The sequence below is a fragment of the Drosophila yakuba genome, chromosome X (genome assembly GCF_016746365.2).
Source record: "Drosophila yakuba strain Tai18E2 chromosome X, Prin_Dyak_Tai18E2_2.1, whole genome shotgun sequence".
Classification (NCBI taxonomy): domain Eukaryota; kingdom Metazoa; phylum Arthropoda; class Insecta; order Diptera; family Drosophilidae; genus Drosophila; species Drosophila yakuba.
The window spans coordinates 22,232,198-22,253,988 of record NC_052526.2 but is presented as its reverse complement, the minus strand read 5'-3'; the positions used below and the strand labels follow the sequence as shown (position 1 = coordinate 22,253,988).

Below are 21,791 nucleotides of genomic sequence, written 5' to 3'. Positions count from 1 at the left end.
ACAAACCGCCCAAAGCTGCCACGCCCACACTTTTGAAAAAGGTTTTGATATTTTTTCATTTATGTTTGTCTTGTAAATTTCTATCGATTTGCAAAAAAACGCCCACCCTAACGCCCACAAATTGCCAAAAACTCTCAGTGTTTAAGACTCTCCTTCGCACTTCCACCAGCTGAGTAACGGGTATCAGATAGTCGGGGAACTCGACTATAGAGTTCTCTCTTGTTCTGTTTAACTATGCGAGTTTCCATTTTTTTCAGATTTCTTCTTTTATCCCTCTTAGTATTGGATTTACAAGCACTTACTATGCTTATAGTTTCCGTAGGAATCCTAAAAATTATAGTATGTGTGGATAGTTATGGAAGCCAATCCAACCCACCCCATCATCGAAAGAGCTAAGGCACCAGAGGACTCCACCCGCCATTATTCATAACTGAGTAAAAGAGTGAGATCCGAATCACCTATACCCCTCGGCTTCTTATGCTAAGTCAACCATTACATAACTTTTGGCGCCCAAAGTAGGGCTTGCCACGGAACGATTATAAAGTTCAGTGGTATAGATTTTCTAATACAATTTAGTGTTCTTTGTGGGATTTCCCAAGGAACTGTTGAACTAGTTAGACCGGCGTGATCTTAGGGATTCAGAGGGAGCCTTAATAAGGACTACGACGTTGCTATGCGGACGCGGATATAAAACCGGGAAACCTTGAAGGAGCCTCAACCAACCCATGAATTTAGCATAACATCAGCTATTCGGTAATCTTGTTTCCAAAAAAGAAAATAAAGCTAAAAAAAAAATTAAGATTATCAGCAATGCAAGTTGTGAATAAGCAACTTCTTCGGAAGGTAATATTGATATTAATTGTTCAACGGTTACGAATACCACCAATCCTTGTTATCATTTAGCGTCCCAGCATGTCCTTCACAAAAATATTGTAGAGAATTAGTAGCTGGAATATACGGGAACGACGGTTTTTTAACGGTTTTATGATTATATGATTTTTTATATATACGTATACACGACCCTATAACCAGTTTGTTTGATATTTCTAAATATTTCTCAACTAATAATCCAACCACCAGTTACCTTCCTAGAAAATTGAGGACACAGTAAGGTGCATAGCCTTGAACAGAAATCTCACCCCCACCCTTGCGATCATCCTTATGACTGCTTGTGCGCGCAGGTACACCCCTTCCAAGATTGCTTGTGCGCACCCCCTTCCAAGATTGCTTGTGCGCGAAGAAGTGCAATTGTAATTTTGAGAGTTTTTATGAAAAGTCGTATTTTTAATTTCAGAATCGTGAAAAGCATACCATTGGAAAGGGCTTGAAAATCCTTTCCAATGATACCCAATTTTTTTTTTTTTTTTTTAGAGAGGGATCCCCATAGCATATACCGAATCGGCGGTTTTGGCCTGTTTTCGGGTAGTAGTGGGAATATACGGGAGCGGCGGTTCGGGAGCGGCGGTACTTAGCGGAGACACGAACCTGTGATTAGTCAAGACGCATTTAGTTGGATAAATGCAATTCTTATTGGAACATTCTTGTTAGAACACTTATTAGGTTTCAGAAAAATCCTGTTAGAAGGTTTGTGTATAAACGGTGTAATAGGAAAAATGAGCTAGAGAGATCCCTTTTGGGGTTGAGTGTAATTTTACGTATTGATTTTACTTCGTCGAGTAGATATTTATGTATAGAAGAGTTGCTTATAATTTTAAATAGGTTTGAGAGATAACTTTACATTTGTGTTCCTCAGCGCCAAACGGGGAGACTGCTGTGAAGACGCTCGCTCCCGTATATTCCCACTACTACCCGAAAACAGGCCAAAACCGCCGATTCGGTATATGCTATGGGGATCCCTCTCTAAAAAAAAAAAAAAAAAAAATTGGGTATCATTGGAAAGGATTTTTCAAGCCCTTTCCAATGGTATGCTTTTCACGATTCTGAAATTAAAAATACGACTTTTCATAAAAACTCTCAAAATTACAATTGCACTTCTTCGCGCACAAGCAATCTTGGAAGGGGGTGCGCACAAGCAATCTTGGAAGGGGTGTACCTGCGCGCACAAGCAGTCATAAGGATGATCGCAAGGGTGGGGGTGAGATTTCTGTTCAAGGCTATGCACCTTACTGTGTCCTCAATTTTCTAGGAAGGTAACTGGTGGTTGGATTATTAGTTGAGAAATATTTAGAAATATCAAACAAACTGGTTATAGGGTCGTGTATACGTATATATAAAAAATCATATAATCATAAAACCGTTAAAAAACCGTCGTTCCCGTATATTCCAGCTACTTTCAGCTAAAAGCTATGGAGCCGTTGAGAAGAAAATCTAAACAATCTGAAGTCATAGCGACTTTCAGCTTAAGGCTACCCACGTTTTAAATGTATGCCTTGCAAAATGTTACTTATAAAGTAACAATGACTAGTAGTCACCAATAATTTCATGATCCCTGACTGCGGTTATCCGAAATAATTCCCTACAGAGATATGTATTTCAAATTATCTGTGATCTGTCTCCATTTTCATTATGCTAGGAGACCCCATAAAATCAAATATTTATGACTCTTTGAACCTATTATCGAGAAAGTCAAGCGGCTATTTACCTGCATCCAAACCCATAGCTCGCCCTCCTTTTCTGACTTCCCCATTGCAGTCTGTGCAGTCTGCAGTCTGTGAAGGCTCCTTAAATCGAGAACCAATCAGGTGGATTCTAAGAGTAGACACCCCCTGTAGATGTCAAACTCTCTAATACTCGTGTATAAAAATGGATCCCCTTAAATTGCTCAGGATCAGTTCTTATAATACCTCAGCACTGCATACCAATGGATCTTACTGTAGAGTTTGTTGACTCAGTAAATGGAATAAATGTTCCATTAACTCAAGACTCTGATGTCGAAATAATTGAAGGCTCGAAGGAAGGCTATGTGGAGGCTATCGACACAGAGGATTCGATAGATCGCTTCTTAAGAGGAGTATTTGCTCCTTCTATGTCATCTACCCCACTACACAAATTGGAAGTGAATTTGCGTCTCTTGAGTGGAGCGATTTTCCTTTTGGAGCGGCAACGCAGGACGTTTTAAATGACCTTATACGAGGCAATGGAGACGATCAAGAAATGCAATGTGCACAGCATTTCGATATGGATATACTGCACACAGATCCTATAATATATGAGTTTCCTGATGATGATCATATTTTTGATCAGTTCATCGAGCCAAGTCAACCCAACATGTATTTACGAATAATGAAGGATGAAGATGACCATTCATTACTAGACGTTTTATTTGATCTAGGTTTTTAATTTGTCTATATTATACAGAAATTTATTAAATAAAACTATTTTACAAAATTAAATTCTTAAACTTGTTTTATCTTTATTGATAACTTTCCGTTGATTTACGCATACTCTTTAATTCTGCATCGTGCATCAGCAAGAGATGAACATTGTAATTATATCGCAACCAGAATTTTCGTTCATTGGGACAGAAAAAGCAACAATAATAAGAAGATTTTGATTTTGATAGCTGAAGTTATGCACTTTTAAGGTATGTTTTTTTAAACCGCTGCGTGAAGCAAACGATTTTGTTTCCGAACACAACTCACAATACAACTTTGTCATTCTGAGAATAAAATTGAATCTGAGTTTTCGAGAAAAGTGCTGTCTTATATTAGGTTTGTAGTAACCTTTTATTTCATATGAAGTTATATATTTATACAAAATGAGATAGATATACTCAAGTATATAAAAATATTCTACATAGGCTTAACTGAGTTTATGTATATAAAGAGCATAACAGATATATTGGTATCTCTTTCACGTAGTATTTTGTTCTTGTAATATATATACATATATATATATATGTAGTGCTGAACAGTATAAAAGTCTCGTAATTGTAAGTAAATGCATTAGTATAATACGAATAGTTACAAGAGCATAACGAATCAAATCTCACGTTGGTCAGAAATGGTATGCATATAGGACATTAATAAATAAATCCTGTTTAAATTTTATTGAATTTCTAGGATTTCCTAGAGACTCTGAATGAATCGAAGCCTGTGATTGGTTATACAAAAACTGAAGATCTATGTATTGGATTTGAGTATAAGATCACTGGTTGTAAGCTGAAAAAGACACCTTATGGAACTAAGGTAGCTCTTTATTTAGCAGACAAGGACGAAAAAGATGTTTGGATTTTTCTACCTAAGAGTTATGTAAACAAATTCTGTACTAAGACACCTTTTAGGAAATTAAATGAGAATGGTATTACCCATATGGTATATAAGGGGAAGGATGTAAATAGATATAGTTCTGCACGAATTGAATTTTTATCAGTAAATAAATAAGTAAATGAAATTTTCCAATATAAAGGTTGAGTTTTCTAAATCCAACATCAGTCTTTAAAAACCTTAAAAGAACCATAACGATAATGGACTCCAAACAAATTGAGCTCTTCTTGATGCAGTTCGAAGACATGATATTTGAGGAGCACGTAACGCAGCTTTTATATTTGAAGAGCACTCTGGAGGACTTAGAGGATAAAGAACTGATCCATTCTAAATATGGATTCCACTACAAGCTTTGTCCCTGGAGTGATGATGACGCTTCGGAAGGACCCGATACGTGCCAGTGTCATAGGCTTCCAATTTTAAGAGACGAGGCCTTCAATATTATGTTAAAATATTATAAGCTAAATAAACGACTTAACAAATAAACTACATTGATTTTCTTAAATATCTTGCATTTTATTTTTTAAAATTAGACTTAAACATTTTAAGTATTAATTTATCGTTATATGAAAAGTCATTTCTCTTAAAATTTGTTAATAAATATTTTAGCGTTTTCTTTTTACATTTAAAAAGACCATACATTATGCAATAATGACCACACGTATTAGAAAAATATCCTTGTAGCTGTTGCTTGTTATAGCAATATTTATTTGCGTTAGATTTTAAAAATGTCACGAATTCCTTGTTTTGGGGCAATTGTCCATAGGAATCAAAAAATTCTGCTGATTTGCGACTTTCGAAATAGAATGCAATCCAATGAGTTCCTGGTTGATCTGATGTGTCGGTGTTTGCAATAATTAAAGCCGGATACTTTGAAATAGTTTTTGGAAGCTGGTCTGAAGGGAAAACTCCTTTAAAAATTGATTTTGTGTATATATGTTTTGTAAGCAAATCGTGAATTTGTAAAGTATTCATTTTAAAAAAGGGTTCGAATATTTCTATGCTTATCAATATCAATCATGGAATCGTATTCACAATATACCAGACAAGTAACGGCTTCACTAAGAGGTTCTGAAAATCTTCCTTCGATTCTTATTGTGCCTTGCGACATCAAATTTGAACATATGGTGGTATTTGCCTGATCAGCAGTTAGATCAAAGGCTAATATAAAACTGTTCGTATCAAACATTTCCTTGGTAATTTGAAGACCACGATCATAATGTTTTATTCCGCTTGATCTGAATAGCATATTATAGCCTCTTGAGCTTTGAACGTTTTCAGAGTTCGAGTAGTCAAATTCCAGAGCTTGCGAAGGAACTTGAACTCCATTCACCATTAGATTAAAGCGTTGCATTTTAAAATGTTCAAAATTAAATGGATCTAGTCCTCTGTTGCCTGAGTATGAACGGTTTTTAATCATACAAAAAGCTAGAAAATTTGGTAATTGTCCAATTACAGCATTGTCTATTGATAGCGTATTGTTTCCTGGGTAAATTGTAAACGATTTTACTTCTACTTTACTGAATGGGTAAAGAGCATTTTTTGTTTGTAAAACATGATGATGAGCCAATAAAATGCTTGGGTTCACAGTTACATGATTCATGAAAAGTTGTGCTTCTAATATCTTTAAATTTGATTCGCTATCCTTTTCCATTAAATAAAATGCAGTTTTTTCAATATTAAAATTAATTCTTAAGTCAACATTATTGACAAGAAGTTTCGTTTGATTAAATATATCACCATGAATTTTTCCAAATAGTTCTACCTTATTACTATTTTGAAATATATTTTCAGAGTTTCATTAGAGCTCGGATAAACGTATTTTCCTGATGTTAATCGTCCGAAATTTGGAAAATAACCTTGCGAGGCCAAGTGGCTTTCCGAGGCGTCACTCCCATAGTTTAAAACTGTTTGCAGATATGCTCTATAATGATAATTATTATCACTCTGCGAAACTAATATGTTATTTAAATATACTGATGAACTTCTAAATATTGAATGTAAGATATTGTTTACTACACCGACAGCATTTCCTTCAATGACGCTGTTATCATTTTTTTCAATTGCACCACAAGTCGTAAATAAACACTTGATAGATCTCGATATGTTTCACCATTCCCTAAACAAACAAATTCGATTGAAGAGGCACCATCCAAGGATGCAATTGGATTATAAGAAACCTCTTCGGTTCGTAGAATTGAACTTTGCGTAGGGTGTGGTGCAAACAAATCCAATTCGCCTTTCATACATTCTATATGGTTACTCATTTTGTGTTAGAAAAAATATCCGTAATATTTAATTTCCTTGATGATTTTTTCTTTTATGAGACGGTTGGGTATGTTTACGTGTCGTTTAGATGTTAAATGATTTCGGTTTTTTCTACCACCTCGCTTTTTATTTCTTTTTCCACTGCCATTTTGAAACCGTGTCATTTTATTTATTGCTTTATTTGATAGGTTTTGTAAAGCAATTTTACTCTGTTCTTGAATAATATTTCTTAATGGCTTTCTACCAAATTCATTAATTACAGCTTTTCCAGTCTCTGCAGCTTGATTTTTATAGCATTTAAACCCGAAATGAAAAGTGGTTTTATGTAATTAAAAAGTCCACTAAAAAAGTTTCCGATTCCTCGACCTTGTTGAATAATTCGCGGGGTTACATATAGGGTTCCTATATTGGACAAACCTGCTCCACACTGATTTACATAATAATCCTGATAAGATTTCACCATGATGACTATTAGTGTTCTAAGTAAGCATTATTTGAGTATGTATTATTTATAGATTTGACCTTCTCCTTTTTCTAAAGTGAAGAGTAACAAAAATCGGCACTGCTGAAGTCTCGAAAGGTACTTTATATCCACTTGAATCAGTAATTAATATTGAGATTTCATTTGGAGACCATATATCCAAAGGATAATATTCAATATTTTTAATATGAATATTTTTTCTTTTCCGTTATAATGCATTACACGAAGACATCGGGGTCTCATACTACCAACAGACCTGGGTTTAATTATGTCAGTGTAAATAAAAATCAATCCACATTCAGATATTTTCGATTCGACAGCGACGTTTTTATATCTAAATGTTTCAGCATTTACTAAACTCACAAACTCTGTTTCTTCAGATAAATTTGTTTCTTTTGCAGTTGTTTTGCTAATATAATTATTCAGATACATATCTGTAATGCCTACTTCCCAGTCATCATTCATGTCTTCGGAGATATTTACAATGTTTGTAAATGCACACTTTACATTATCAGGAAATACATTCAATGAGTCATTACTGAGCAATGTAATAAAGAAATCATTTACATAATTCATTTTTATATTTAAATTTCTGCTATTGGTAAGATATCCAATTAAGTTTGTTTTTCCCTATTTGCACTAAATTTTTTCTAGTTGATCTTCGCAATTTTTCACGACCTGTTATATAATTTAAATTTTGATATGGTAATGTTTCCGTTGCTTTAATTTTATTTAACTTTTCTCTTAACCTGCGTTGTTTTTCAGTAAGCTTTACTCTTACTACTGCTTGTTTTTTTATATCATCTTTATCACCTGAAAACGAAGTGTTTCTTATCTTTCGTTTATTGATAATTTTATTTGGAATTTCATCATCACTTTCTGGAGGTAATAACTTAGCAGTTTCTTTTGATTTAAAATCTTCTTCATCAGTTTTTTGAGGTAAATCCGAAAGCTCCGACATGTTCGGTGAAAACTTTGAATTTAATTTTGAAGTGTTAGGACTTATATCAATCGATTCTATTGTTTGAGATTCAGCTGTTCTCGTTGAATTTAAGTATGATTTTTGTTCATTTGAAGTATTCCATGATTTACTACGTTTTTTATTTTGATAGAAACTTAGTTCTTGACGAATCCTAATCCATTTATCAAAATCACTTATTTTGTTATTATTTAGAATTGGTAAAAATTTTGTAATTATTAATTCATTCCCTCGATCATTATTAAGTAATTTTTGTAAGGTATTCGGGTTCATTAAAATTACTTTATTTAAATTATGCTTATTTTTGATCATTTTTTAAAATTTTTCCAAAAATTCCTGAAAGCAACGAACTAATTAGAATTGGTAAAAAGCCACCTTTTTGAATTAGGACTTTTCTCTTAGAGTTTAATGTACGCTTTGGACATGAAATATATCGCAATGCATTTTTATACTTTTTTAAAGCACTTAGATGCGCTTTATTGACTTTATGATTTCCTCGTAATGTATTTAAAACTATTTCTACTATTGCTTTTACCAGCTCATTATCACCATTGCTTATAATTGCCTTCCGTAGTTTGTTGTTGGCCCTTTTGAGAACATACAATATATGTTTGTTCGCTTTCAAGCGATTTAGGCTCTTTTTGTAAACCATATTCGTCAGAATAGCACACTGTATATTCCGAATTAAAAATGTCTGATCTAAATCTCAAGAGATCGTTTATTCCCTGGGTAAGATCAATAAGTAAATACCCGTGTGGTTGTTCTGTTACTTCTTTATATATTCTAAATAACTCCATGGGGTTTTCCGGATAAATTTGTCTTGCCAGGCATTGAAATTGCAGTTTGTCACGGGGATTTTTAAATGCAATTATATATTTAGTGTTAAGTGAGATATCTCTGGTATGCGATGATTTGTGAAATATATTTTGAGTAACAACAATAACAGATAAATTTCGGTGGTGGGAACCTTTAGTAAAGAGTTCACATACATTTTTGTTAAAGGCTCCCATCATCAAATCGTCCAATATCAAGAGAATAGGCTCATTAGTTTCATTTTCGATAGTTTCAGGAACTCCTTTAAAGTATTCAATGTTATTAAAATTTGGCTTAGCAGTCTCCTCCCCATAACACCAAATAATTCGATCAATTGAAACATTAAAAAGATCATTCTTCTTGTTTATCAGATTTTCTAGAAATGTTGTTTTTCCCGATCCTGAAGGGCCGCAAATTAACATTGTGTAAGGATGTATAAATTGTCGAAACATTTTAAATGTATATTCACTGATTTATTTTATACAAGATAAACTATAAAATGTATATTTTTCCGTTATTTATTGTACATATACTATGCTTTTTTTTGATTTTCCTGGTCGCGTTTCTTGGCGCAGTTCTTCTCGAAATGCGTATCAGATCCGCAATAATTACAATATATAAGTCGAGAGTATCCTTTTTTCTCAGGATTATTACCAAACAACTTTTTAACGGAATCCATAGTAGACGATCTAAATGGTTTACAAATTATTTTTTATTTAAGTTTAGACATATGTGTCACCATTACTGTATATTTCATAATTCGAGTTTTCTAAGAATACAAATAACTTAAACAAATTATTTAATGAACAGCGAAGTGGAAGTTTTTTCTTATGTATTCTACAATTGGTAAAAAAATTGGGTAGCTGAGTTAAACTTTTTCCAATATCTATATCAATTATGTTGGCTGTTAAGTACTTGCTTAAAAAGATTTTCTTAATTTCACCACGAACGATAACTGTACGGTATTTGTTTAGCGGTGAAAGTATTTCTTCAAGACATGTATACGGAATATCTCCAGCTGACCAGTCCAATCCGTTTATTTTCTGATGATTAAGATGTTGTTGCTTAAGAGTTTCATTATCCAATTCCTTAATGTTAAATGGTGGTTTAAAATGAAAGTAATTAGGTATGACAGTTCCGGCCGGCATAAACGCTAACTCTTTTACAAAAACTTGTTTGTTATTTCCAAGTAAATATTGAAAGTCTACTATAATGCTTGAATTTCGATCTACAGTGTTCATGATGATTGGTTGAGACTTTTTAATCAACTGAGGGCGAGTTTGGAAGGGCTTCCTCCTTTATATACCGCCAAGATCAGAATATACTTTTAGTTTGAATAAAGCACTCTAAGCCAATGGATACGTGCATAACTAAAAGAATGAAATCTTCTCGAAAGACCCAGGATCATGAAGTTATTTTTGGTTTCGAATATTATGTTGGTCATAACTTAAAGTTGAAATGTGGTCTGTCAACTTCTCGTAATTTTTCGGCCATGATTTGGATGCAACAAAGTAAAAACAATTACGTTGGATTTGATAAAGACGAATGGATGCAACTGCTCACATATAAGGAATATATACAGCTGAAACTTGACCAGTATGACTTCCTGATGCCAGATACTATTATTGATCATCCTTGCATGTCCTCAATAAAGTGTAATTTTAGATTTAGGAAATCAGATAAGCAGTACGTTTTAGTAATTAATCAATATGGTAACAAAATTGAGTTCGATTGTGAGTGCTGGAGATCTTTATTAAGATTGGGTATCTTTTTTACCACATTTTTGTGCTGGAATTCCATATTACGACAACAAGTTATTTATCTTTATCACAAACATATAATTCCTAAGTGTGCATCCTTACAAAAGTTAGATATTCAACTGTCTGATTTGGAGGGTTCCTATGATAAAGATGTACAAATAGATTTAACTCGATTATGTTTTGAAATTTCTAAAAAGATGCGTGTTGAAATAAAACGGGATGTACTAGTATATAAGCAATCACTATTATCTAATCAAGCAACGTCTTATAATAAAAAGTAACTCAAAGAAATCAAATCCTGATCATGAGCAAACAACAAGTTGTTAATGAAATTCATAAGCCTGCTCGGAAAAATTTTAAACGTCGAAAATTCGTTCAAAAAGGAATAAATGATACATGGCAAATTGATTTGGTTGAAATGATTCCATTTAGTAAAGAAAATAAGGGATATAAATATTTACTAACCGTTATTGACACGTTTTCAAAGTATGCGTTCGCCGAAGCGGTTAAGACAAAGTCTGCCCCAGATGTGGTACAGGCAATGGAAACTGTTTTTAGAACTAGTAAATGTAGACCTAAGAACATTCAGTCAGATCAAGGAAAAGAGTTTTTTAATTCCGCTTTTAGGGAATTAATGACAAAATTTCATATAAATCATTACCATACTTATACACACCTAAAGGCTTCTATATGTGAACGATTCAATCGAACTCTAAAAAATCGTATGTGGAAAATGTTCAGTATGAAAGGTGACTATAAATGGATTCATAAAATCAAATTTCTTGTAGATCAATACAATAATTCTTATCATCGAACTATTAAAATGAAGCCTGTGGATGTGGGTGTCAAAAATGAAGAGTTTATTTTAAAATCAGTATATAATATACCAAAAATATTCCCAAAACATAAATTTTCAGTAGGGGATTTCGTTAGAATAAGTAAATACAAGGGAGTATTTATGAAGGGATATGAACCTAATTGGACTACAGAAGTTTTTAAAGTTTTAAAAGTTAAGTCAACAAGGCCTGTAACGTATGAAATAGAAGATTATATGAGTAACCCTATTCAAGGTTCATTTTATGAAGAGGAACTTCAGAAAGTAAAAGATAAAAATGCGTTTCTAATAGAGAAAATAATTAAAAGAAAAAAGAATCAGGTGCTTGTAAAGTGGAGCGGTTTCGACTCCAGCCACAACTCATGGATATCTGTAAATGATATGCTTAAGTAATCAAACACAATAAAATAATTTCAAATTCAATTTGGTTTTTGTTTATTTACATTTCTGTATTGTTTTGTAATTTACAAGGGTATACAATAATTTTTTGTTATTGAGTATTAGTAAAGTTACTGCTAATTATATTATCTATATTATAATGACCGTGGGCTAAAGTGTTACAATTATCGGGTGAAATATATCTCTTATCATCCTTATAGTTAAGACTAATTTTATTTACAATTTCGGTATAAAGAATGTGAGACCTACTACGAATTACTCTCTGTGACCCATAAAAAGTCTTTTATACTTAATACATTCAATATAATCTACATGATTCAGCCTCTTAATAACAGATTTTTTTACACCTTTAATTTTTTTTATACATTCGGGGTCATTTCCTTCTCCCTCAACTAAACAAGAGTATGCCTTAGCCTTAAGTCCCGCAAAAGAGGTCATAACCTTACCGGCATGTTCATCTTTCATTTTTCCTGGTTCTTTATTATTAGCCTGTATTATATTAAATTGGTTTTCTTGCTTATAGTTAGAAGTATCAAAGCGTTGTGGGTTGTCTTTTATAGTTTGATAAAAATCTTCTTCTGAAGATAGTATAAATGAATCTGTATCCATATATATTATTTTCGTAGATGGACTTTTAATTAAAAGGAAGTCATAATAAAATTCATACATTAGCCATTTTGAGAGTTCTAAAACCGTTACTCCTATATATATGGGTTTATCATACATAATTTTGGACGGTGTTGACTCAATTGCTGCTAAGTCTGAACCAAATATTTCTACGCTATGAAAATCATTTCTAGCTATGCGCTGTCTAAAACCTGGAGAATTTTGTTTCGATTGATAATGTTTAACTAAAGCTACTTGACGACGCTTTGCTACATTCTCCATTGTTTTTCCGTAAACAGCATTATTCATTAGCTTAAAAAAATTTTTTTCAAAATCATTTTCAGCCAATTTTCTCTGCTGTGTGTTTAGGTCGATATAAGGCTTCAGCCAGCATGATTGCGTAAAGGACAAAACTCGGTGTACCTTTCTTACAATAAGACCATGCTCTAAACAAAGTTGAAGCTGTTTTAAGTGAATTATGTATTCACTTTTATTAGTTAAATCAGCTATAAGCTTTCTTTGCTTGCCCCCGGGTGGAATTTTATTTTCAGGACAGAATGGTAAATAATTATGTAAATCATGCTTATCGGCAGGATACTCCAGATCAACTTCTAGCATATACCCTATACTACCATCACATGCTATATTTTTATAGTCGAATGAATCAACTTCTTCTTTATCCAAAAACTGAAACCCTGATAGTGGCAAGGGTTGACTCATAGCCCACCCATATAAATTATTGGCATCAATATAACTTAAAAAATTGTTCGGTTTTTTTGGATCGAAGTTTTTTAAGTATTTATTATTTGCTATAGAAATGCGCTGAGTGCATTGAGTCAACCCTCCCCGAATTGCTCTTTTTAAAAAATTGTACATATCGCCATCACTTATTAGTTCTAAACTTACATTAGTGAACTTAAGCATAGCATCCCATGATATTGATGGCGCAGTAACATAATTAATGGGATCTAACTTATAAATTTTTTTGCAAATTTTCCTAAAATTTTCAAACACATCTGCTAAAATTAAAACATCGCTTTCTAAATATAGTTTTAAATAGTCTTTAATAGTTCGACAGTTAAATGTCTCCCAGACTTTCTGTGCGAAATTAAAGTTATCTATACTACAATTTTCTTCACTTAGAGAATTATAAAAACTATCAATGCTTGGAAGTTGGGTATCATTAAACTTTTCAAAGCTATCTAAGTAGTCATAGGGAAACACCCCCTTCCTCCTCATTTGCTTAAATTTTTCTCCCTGAAATTTCGTACTTAGAATTTTAAAATCTTTATCTTCCATATAGCTTGATAGTTTATCTAAACTTGAATTTAAAAATCGGACTGAATCTATGTATCTTATTTTGTATCTGCTTGTAGCATTGATTTTTATAGTTTGCGTAAGTGCTATATAGAGCTCTTTATTGCAAGGTATGGGACTTAAGTCCCCCTCTAATTCAGTAATAAATAAATGAATATCATATTTAGATAAATTATGGAACACTACAGGAAAGAAAGGGTCACTTAATCTAAACTTAGGCTTACAATTTCTATGGATAGGACCTACGTATTCTCCAGAAAATTGATCAAAGAATTTGTCCAGGTCGCTCGCATTTATTTCTTTCTCGCAGGCGCAACAATTTCCCTTTTGAAGCTGTTCATCGAAAGTGTCATCCCTCGGTTTCTTGGAGTTAACCCAATATTTGTAATACAGGCTTAAAGTTTTTTCTTTAAGAGTTTTACAAAATGTTTGTATGCAATCAACGCCTATAAAATTATAAAATTTAAATATGTTAGTTAAATATAATTTTATAAAAATGTGGTTCTATTTACCTTCGTAGGTCCACAGTTCGTTAAGATTAGGATAATCTTTATGGGCAACATAAAAAGATACGGCACATGCCGTATGCTTTTGTACTTGCGTGGTTGACGAGGAAGCAGAAGAATTCAAGCATGTTTTGTAATTTTCAAGAACAGCCTCAATGTCTGCATAAATTACCACTGGAGGAGATAATTTTTTGTGATATCCTTTAAACGATGTTGTCGTATTAAGATCCGGATAAAATGAGGACACTTTTCCGCATTCCAGTTTGTTGTGAGTAGTGCTTTTCACGTGATAACACTGAAGACAGTTCTCACAAAAATATCCTCCCGATTTTCCTTTAGAAAATTGTGAAGAGCATAATGTATAAAGATTTGTTATATACGCATAATGCATAATGTTATGGGTAATATTATCGATTCCCAATATATTAATGTGGTTCCGTTTTCTTTCTTTTGTTTTAATCGTGGGACCAACAATTTTTTCACCTGCTTCATCAATTTCATAAATATTTATGCTGAAGTTGACATTGTTTTTCTCAAAATGTCGAACTCCTATTTTTTCTATTGGAAATTTAATTCCCGAAAAATCTAAAGTCATTCCGCCATACACAATAGTTTCATCATTAATATTAATGTTATAGCTTTGAGGCTTTGTCATCCTTTCTCTAGAATATTTCCTTTGCTGGGGGGTTGTAAAAGTCCTATTTTCATGGTTTTGATTAGCTATAAATGCTAGTATACACCACTTGAAACAAAATACGTCGGAATTCTGCACGTTTATTAGCGCATTTCGGGCTCTTATTTTTTGAGGAGCTTTAATGTATCCGCTGGCAGGAATGTTTTCCAGTTTTATTATAGTAGTTTCAAAATAGTTAAAATTTTTAATAGCCCAGCCTGAGTCTTTTTCTTGAAATTCGCTGCTTAATGTAAGTAAGCAATCTATGGCCGAATTTAGCTCATCAATAATATCTTCATTTATGTATACAGATTTGTAGGCAGTTTTAAAGTGCTTCATTGTTTCCACTGTAACTCCTTCATCTGTTTGCTTTATATATGAACCATATACACTTAGGTTAAATTTAATGGTTCTGTAGTCTATCATACAATGCTTTATAACTTCAACTATATCTTTTTGACACTGCTGATAAAACTCTTTTAAATCAATCATATTATTAAATGGACTACCAATTCGATATGATTGTACTGGAAATGTCGTCTCTGATGTAAGCAATATGATATTCGCATTGTTCTTAACTTCTCTGGCCGACGCATTTTTATGTATATCGGTCAAAATATGTTGACGTTCTCTGGTTGCCGAGTACTTTTCACCGCAAGTAGGACATAAGAGCTCCCTTCTTAAGTCAATATGTTTTCTTTTTGGGGGGTTAGATATTTCCTTATCCTCTTCCATCCTCATTCGTTTTATAGACTTAGCTGATGTCATAGGGCGGTCTTCTTCATCCAGTTTTCCTCTACCCATTAAAATGCTAAATGCATTTCGGGGTCCTTCACAGCGTTGGTAGTGATCATCAAATTCACAATTTTTTACTAGATTAGAGCATAAGTCACATCTAATGTTAGAGTTTAACATTAAAGCCTCGCAGGCTTTACTGGGTTCTGAGCACTTCGCGTAATGAGAGACAAACTCACTAATTTCGATGCATTGGTTGCACAAATCACAAGCCACTGATGATTCCATTTTGAATTTTTTATAAATATATTTTATTTATATATTTTATTTCGTTTTAAAAATTATTCACAGTAAATGGTTTGAGTCCACACAAACAATTAAAACGGTTAGACGTGATATCCCGAGAAAGTTCGACCGAAATTATATTATAAGAATGCAGTGCTGAGGTATTATAAGAACTGATCCTGAGCAATTTAAGGGGATCCATTTTTATACACGAGTATTAGAGAGTTTGACATCTACAGGGGGTGTCTACTCTTAGAATCCACCTGATTGGTTCTCGATTTAAGGAGCCTTCACAGACTGCAGACTGCACAGACTGCAATGGGGAAGTCAGAAAAGGAGGGCGAGCTATGGGTTTGGATGCAGGTAAATAGCCGCTTGACTTTCTCGATAATAGGTTCAAAGAGTCATAAATATTTGATTTTATGGGGTCTCCTAGCATAATGAAAATGGAGACAGATCACAGATAATTTGAAATACATATCTCTGTAGGGAATTACTTCGGATAACCGCAGTCAGGGATCATGAAATTATTGGTGACTACTAGTCATTGTTACTTTATAAGTAACATTTTGCAAGGCATACATTTAAAACGTGGGTAGCCTTAAGCTGAAAGTCGCTATGACTTCAGATTGTTTAGATTTTCTTCTCAACGGCTCCATAGCTTTTAGCTGAAAGTAGCTGGAATATACGGGAACGACGGTTTTTTAACGGTTTTATGATTATATGATTTTTTATATATACGTATACACGACCCTATAACCAGTTTGTTTGATATTTCTAAATATTTCTCAACTAATAATCCAACCACCAGTTACCTTCCTAGAAAATTGAGGACACAGTAAGGTGCATAGCCTTGAACAGAAATCTCACCCCCACCCTTGCGATCATCCTTATGACTGCTTGTGCGCGCAGGTACACCCCTTCCAAGATTGCTTGTGCGCACCCCCTTCCAAGATTGCTTGTGCGCGAAGAAGTGCAATTGTAATTTTGAGAGTTTTTATGAAAAGTCGTATTTTTAATTTCAGAATCGTGAAAAGCATACCATTGGAAAGGGCTTGAAAAATCCTTTCCAATGATACCCAATTTTTTTTTTTTTTTTTTAGAGAGGGATCCCCATAGCATATACCGAATCGGCGGTTTTGGCCTGTTTTCGGGTAGTAGTGGGAATATACGGGAGCGGCGGTTCGGGAGCGGCGGTACTTAGCGGAGACACGAACCTGTGATTAGTCAAGACGCATTTAGTTGGATAAATGCAATTCTTATTGGAACATTCTTGTTAGAACACTTATTAGGTTTCAGAAAAATCCTGTTAGAAGGTTTGTGTATAAACGGTGTAATAGGAAAAATGAGCTAGAGAGATCCCTTTTGGGGTTGAGTGTAATTTTACGTATTGATTTTACTTCGTCGAGTAGATATTTATGTATAGAAGAGTTGCTTATAATTTTAAATAGGTTTGAGAGATAACTTTACATTTGTGTTCCTCAGCGCCAAACGGGGAGACTGCTGTGAAGACGCTCGCTCCCGTATATTCCCACTACTACCCGAAAACAGGCCAAAACCGCCGATTCGGTATATGCTATGGGGATCCCTCTCTAAAAAAAAAAAAAAAAAATTGGGTATCATTGGAAAGGATTTTTCAAGCCCTTTCCAATGGTATGCTTTTCACGATTCTGAAATTAAAAATACGACTTTTCATAAAAACTCTCAAAATTACAATTGCACTTCTTCGCGCACAAGCAATCTTGGAAGGGGGTGCGCACAAGCAATCTTGGAAGGGGTGTACCTGCGCGCACAAGCAGTCATAAGGATGATCGCAAGGGTGGGGGTGAGATTTCTGTTCAAGGCTATGCACCTTACTGTGTCCTCAATTTTCTAGGAAGGTAACTGGTGGTTGGATTATTAGTTGAGAAATATTTAGAAATATCAAACAAACTGGTTATAGGGTCGTGTATACGTATATATAAAAAATCATATAATCATAAAACCGTTAAAAAACCGTCGTTCCCGTATATTCCAGCTACTATTGAAAGATTTAGATTTCCATCATATTTCCGGTTATGCTGGATTAATTATTGTTTTAATATTAATGGTAGTATTAATAATATATTTCATACGGAAATGTGCTGTGCAACAAAGAATGCAAGCAATAACCTTTGCAGGTCCGTTACCAGTACTATAAATATCAATAGTAAATAAAAAATAAAATTATACATATATAACACAAAAAAAATATATATACAGTCCACTATATCGTTGTTTAAGAGAAAATGTACTTCTACATAGAAAAAGCGAAATTTTTAAAATAAGTTAATTGAGTACAAATTGTTGAATTAAAAATAATAAAAACCATAATTGTAATTCAAAAAAATTAAAAGCCATGAAAACTAGGGCCATTGAAATCTTAGTTGCAAAATAAATGAACGTATATCAAATTAATACAGTCCACTACTGTTATAAATCCAACTAATTTACAAATGTACACCTCAGCTTTGCTGGCCCTTTGGCAGAATGTTCACACATGAATACGAATATATTAAAAGACTTACAGTTTTGGGCTCCGTTCATATCTTATGTAAATGAATCGAGAGCGATAATTTATATTTAGGATTTAGGTATCTAAGGCGACATGGGTGCAGTGCTCAAGAATATGTAATCTAAGTGCACGCTACATGAGTCAGTCACTTGAGATCGGTTCCCGCCTCCTAAAATAGTCCCTTAGTGGGAGACCACAGATAAGGTCCTCGCCGCTCAACATAGGCAGATGTGCCCAAGCGTGGGACCTCGATAAGGCGGGGACTATTTACTTTTAGATGCAATTCTCATGTCACCTATTTAAACCGAAGGCATTTCCAAATAAAAGCAGTTTCTTACAAAAACTCAACGAGTAAAGTCTTCTCATTTGGGATTTTACAGGTATCCTGCCCTGAAGGAGATTCGTATCCCAAAATGGGTACGTTTCCATCCAGCTGCGAAACTCCAGTATCATGCGTTTTGCGACGCGTCACAGGACGCCTATGGGGCTGCCATTTTCGTCCGAATCGAAACGAAGGAAGGCTGTTGTAGCCATCTACTTACATCCAAAACCCGAGTCGCTCCTGTCAGATCCATCTCCATACCACGCTTGGAATTGTGCGGAGCAGTGCTGCTCACGGATGACTATGACTATGAGACCTTTTACTGGACCGACTCTACGATCGTTCTTGCATGGCTGAGTAAGCCAGCGTGCACCTGGACAACCTTCGTTGCCAACAGGGTCGCAAAAATCGAACAGTGTACCGACGGAAGCAAGTGGGGACATGTACGATCCGAAGACAATCCAGCTGATCTGACAAGCCGGGGCGTCTCACCCCAAGACCTTAAGGACAGCGCACTGTGGTGGCGTGGGCCAGCTTGGTTGCTCCTCAAACAGGAGCAATGACCGAGTGAGTTGTGGGTCTTGCTTATGTGTTTCATTTTGTGAAAAGTTGCCGGAGGGAAGGTGTAGCCTCATCGGTAGAACTCACTGCGGCGGAATTGTCGAAGGTGCAGGAGCGGTTAATTGTGCTCACTCAGAAGAATGAGTTTCCCGCCGAATATAAGGTTTTGAGCAACAAGCAACCAGTTCCACCCGCAAGCGCAATTTCTAACCTAAACTCGACGGAAATGGTGTCTTGAGAGCAAGCAGCAGGTTAAAAGCATCTGAAATGCGTAGTTATGATGAGAAACATCCGATCATCCTTCCTGTACGGTGTAGGTTCGCTGAACTTCAAGTCCTGTTTATCCACCGCATATCCTTGCATGGGGGGAATCAATTAATGATCCGACTGATTCGCTCCAAATTCCGGATTCCCAAGCTTAAAATGTTGGTGAAACGAACAATACACTCGTGCCGAGTGTGTGTCATCCACAAGAAGAGACTGCAGACGCAGTTGATGGGGAATTTGCCCCGTGCGAGGTCCACGTTCTCCAGACCGTTCACCCATACGGGAGTGGACTTCGCAGGACCATTTGACGTCAAGAGTTATGTCGGTCGAGCCTGCAAAATCACAAAGGGGTACGTGTGCGTTTTTGTGTGTTTTACTACCCGGGCTATCCACCTCAAAGCGACCTCTGACTTGACTACAGAGAAGTTCTTGGCCGCATTCTCCCGTTTTTTCGCTCGTCGTGGGTGTCCACAACACGTCTACTCTGACAACGGGAAAACGTTTGTCGGAGCTTCCACGTCCTTATCAAAGAATTTAATTGAAGCTACCAGAACATTGGTTTTATCCCAGCACAGTCTTCAGAATGTGTCCTGGCATTTCAAGCCTCCTGGCGCACCTCATATGGGAGGGCTTTGGGAGGCAGGTGTGAAGAGCTTCAAGTCGCATTTTTACAAGCACACAGCCGCTGGGAAATAGACGTTCGAGGAACTGACTACCCTCCTGGCGAAGATTGAGGCCTGTTTGCATTCCAGGATCATCTCCCCAATGTCCGAAGATTCCTCGGACCTTATCGCTCTTAGCCCTGGGCATTTTCTAATCGGTGGACCATTACTTGCGGTAGCAGAACCTGAGGTTAAAGAAGGTCCCAGCTCCATTATCAATCGGTGGCGGAAGTTGAAAGCCCTGAATCAGCAGTTTTGCCTGCGTTGAAAGGAGGAATACCGAAAGAAATTCCACAAAAGGAACAAATGGAAGTTCCCAACGCGAGATCTCCAGGCGGGAGACATGGTGGTGATCAAAGAGGAGAACTTGCCATCCAACAAATGGCGACTTGGGCGTATCCAAGTGGTCTGTCCCGGCGCGGACGACAAGGTCAGAGTGGCAGACGCTCTCACAGCACGGGGGGTCGTCCGAAGACCAGTGGCAAAAATGATTCGCCTCTCAATGGACAGCCCTAATGAGTCGAATGACTCCTCCATACTTTAAGTATTTGAAAACCTGCTATTGGCGAGTCCTAAGTTTGTGTCGTCCTACGTCGTCCATGTGTCATGATCATCCGCATCCATCATATCTAATTTTCATTATTCACCCATTTCTTATGTGGCCGCATATACAATCTTCACAACTGCTACTTCTGATGTTCCTCGATTGCCGTACAAACGTGACTAAGCTTAGCTTGGATTTTTGCGCTTATTATATAGCCCACAGCTAGTGTGCCCAGGTCGTTCTATTGGATTGTGGGCACCTTTCGACGCGCTGTCGAGAACGTCCAGTTGCCTTGGTCAGCTGGTATGTTTAGTGTGGCCGATAACGTGTTATCGATATTCCAGGGCTGCACGGATCAATTGGTATGCTTAGTGTGGCCAACTGCGTGGGAATCCCAGGGCTACACTGTGCTTAAATTTGGGCGCGAAGTTAGTGTCTGTGTGATTTTTGATTGAAAACTCTTTTGTTGGAATGTTAAAAGAATGTTTAACTTTCTCAGTCGCTTTAGCTTAGTAAGGGATCTGACAGTCGAGGAACTCGACTAGCGATTTAGATAACAACATCTTTACATATTGATAAAATTTTTCCTTTTTTTAAAATTTAATTTTAATTTTCACCTGCCACGTACTTGGTCGTTCAAATGCCATGTTGGCCTCCAAACAGAAGTAGGCACCATTCTCCAACCGTTCCAACTGGGGTGCTAATTCCTAATGTGAAAATATAATCAATTAACTTAGTAGTGAGAAAGAAAAGCCAATATGTCACCTAACCCTAGAAACGTGTCTTAACCATATCAAATGTAGATTGGGACATCATCACATAGGCAGGAAGACTGTCTCAACGAAGTTAAAGGCGGCAAACGACCAAATTCAGATTCACAAAGAATTATATGGACTGTGTCGACGTTTTTGCTAATGTATTCAGATATTTGGGCTACATCCTATTTCCTATTGCTTTGCAAATAAAACAGTTATGAAATGCAGGTTGGCCTTTATAGAAGTCAATGCATATATTGCAAA

At 35.5% G+C, this 21,791-nt stretch overlaps 1 pseudogene; it reads right to left on the bottom strand.

Moving 5' to 3' along the window:
- LOC120320663 overlaps positions 1 to 20,376 on the bottom strand; it is a 24,828-nt pseudogene extending 4,452 nt beyond the window's left edge.
- Positions 20,377 to 21,791: the final 1,415 nt, after the last annotated feature.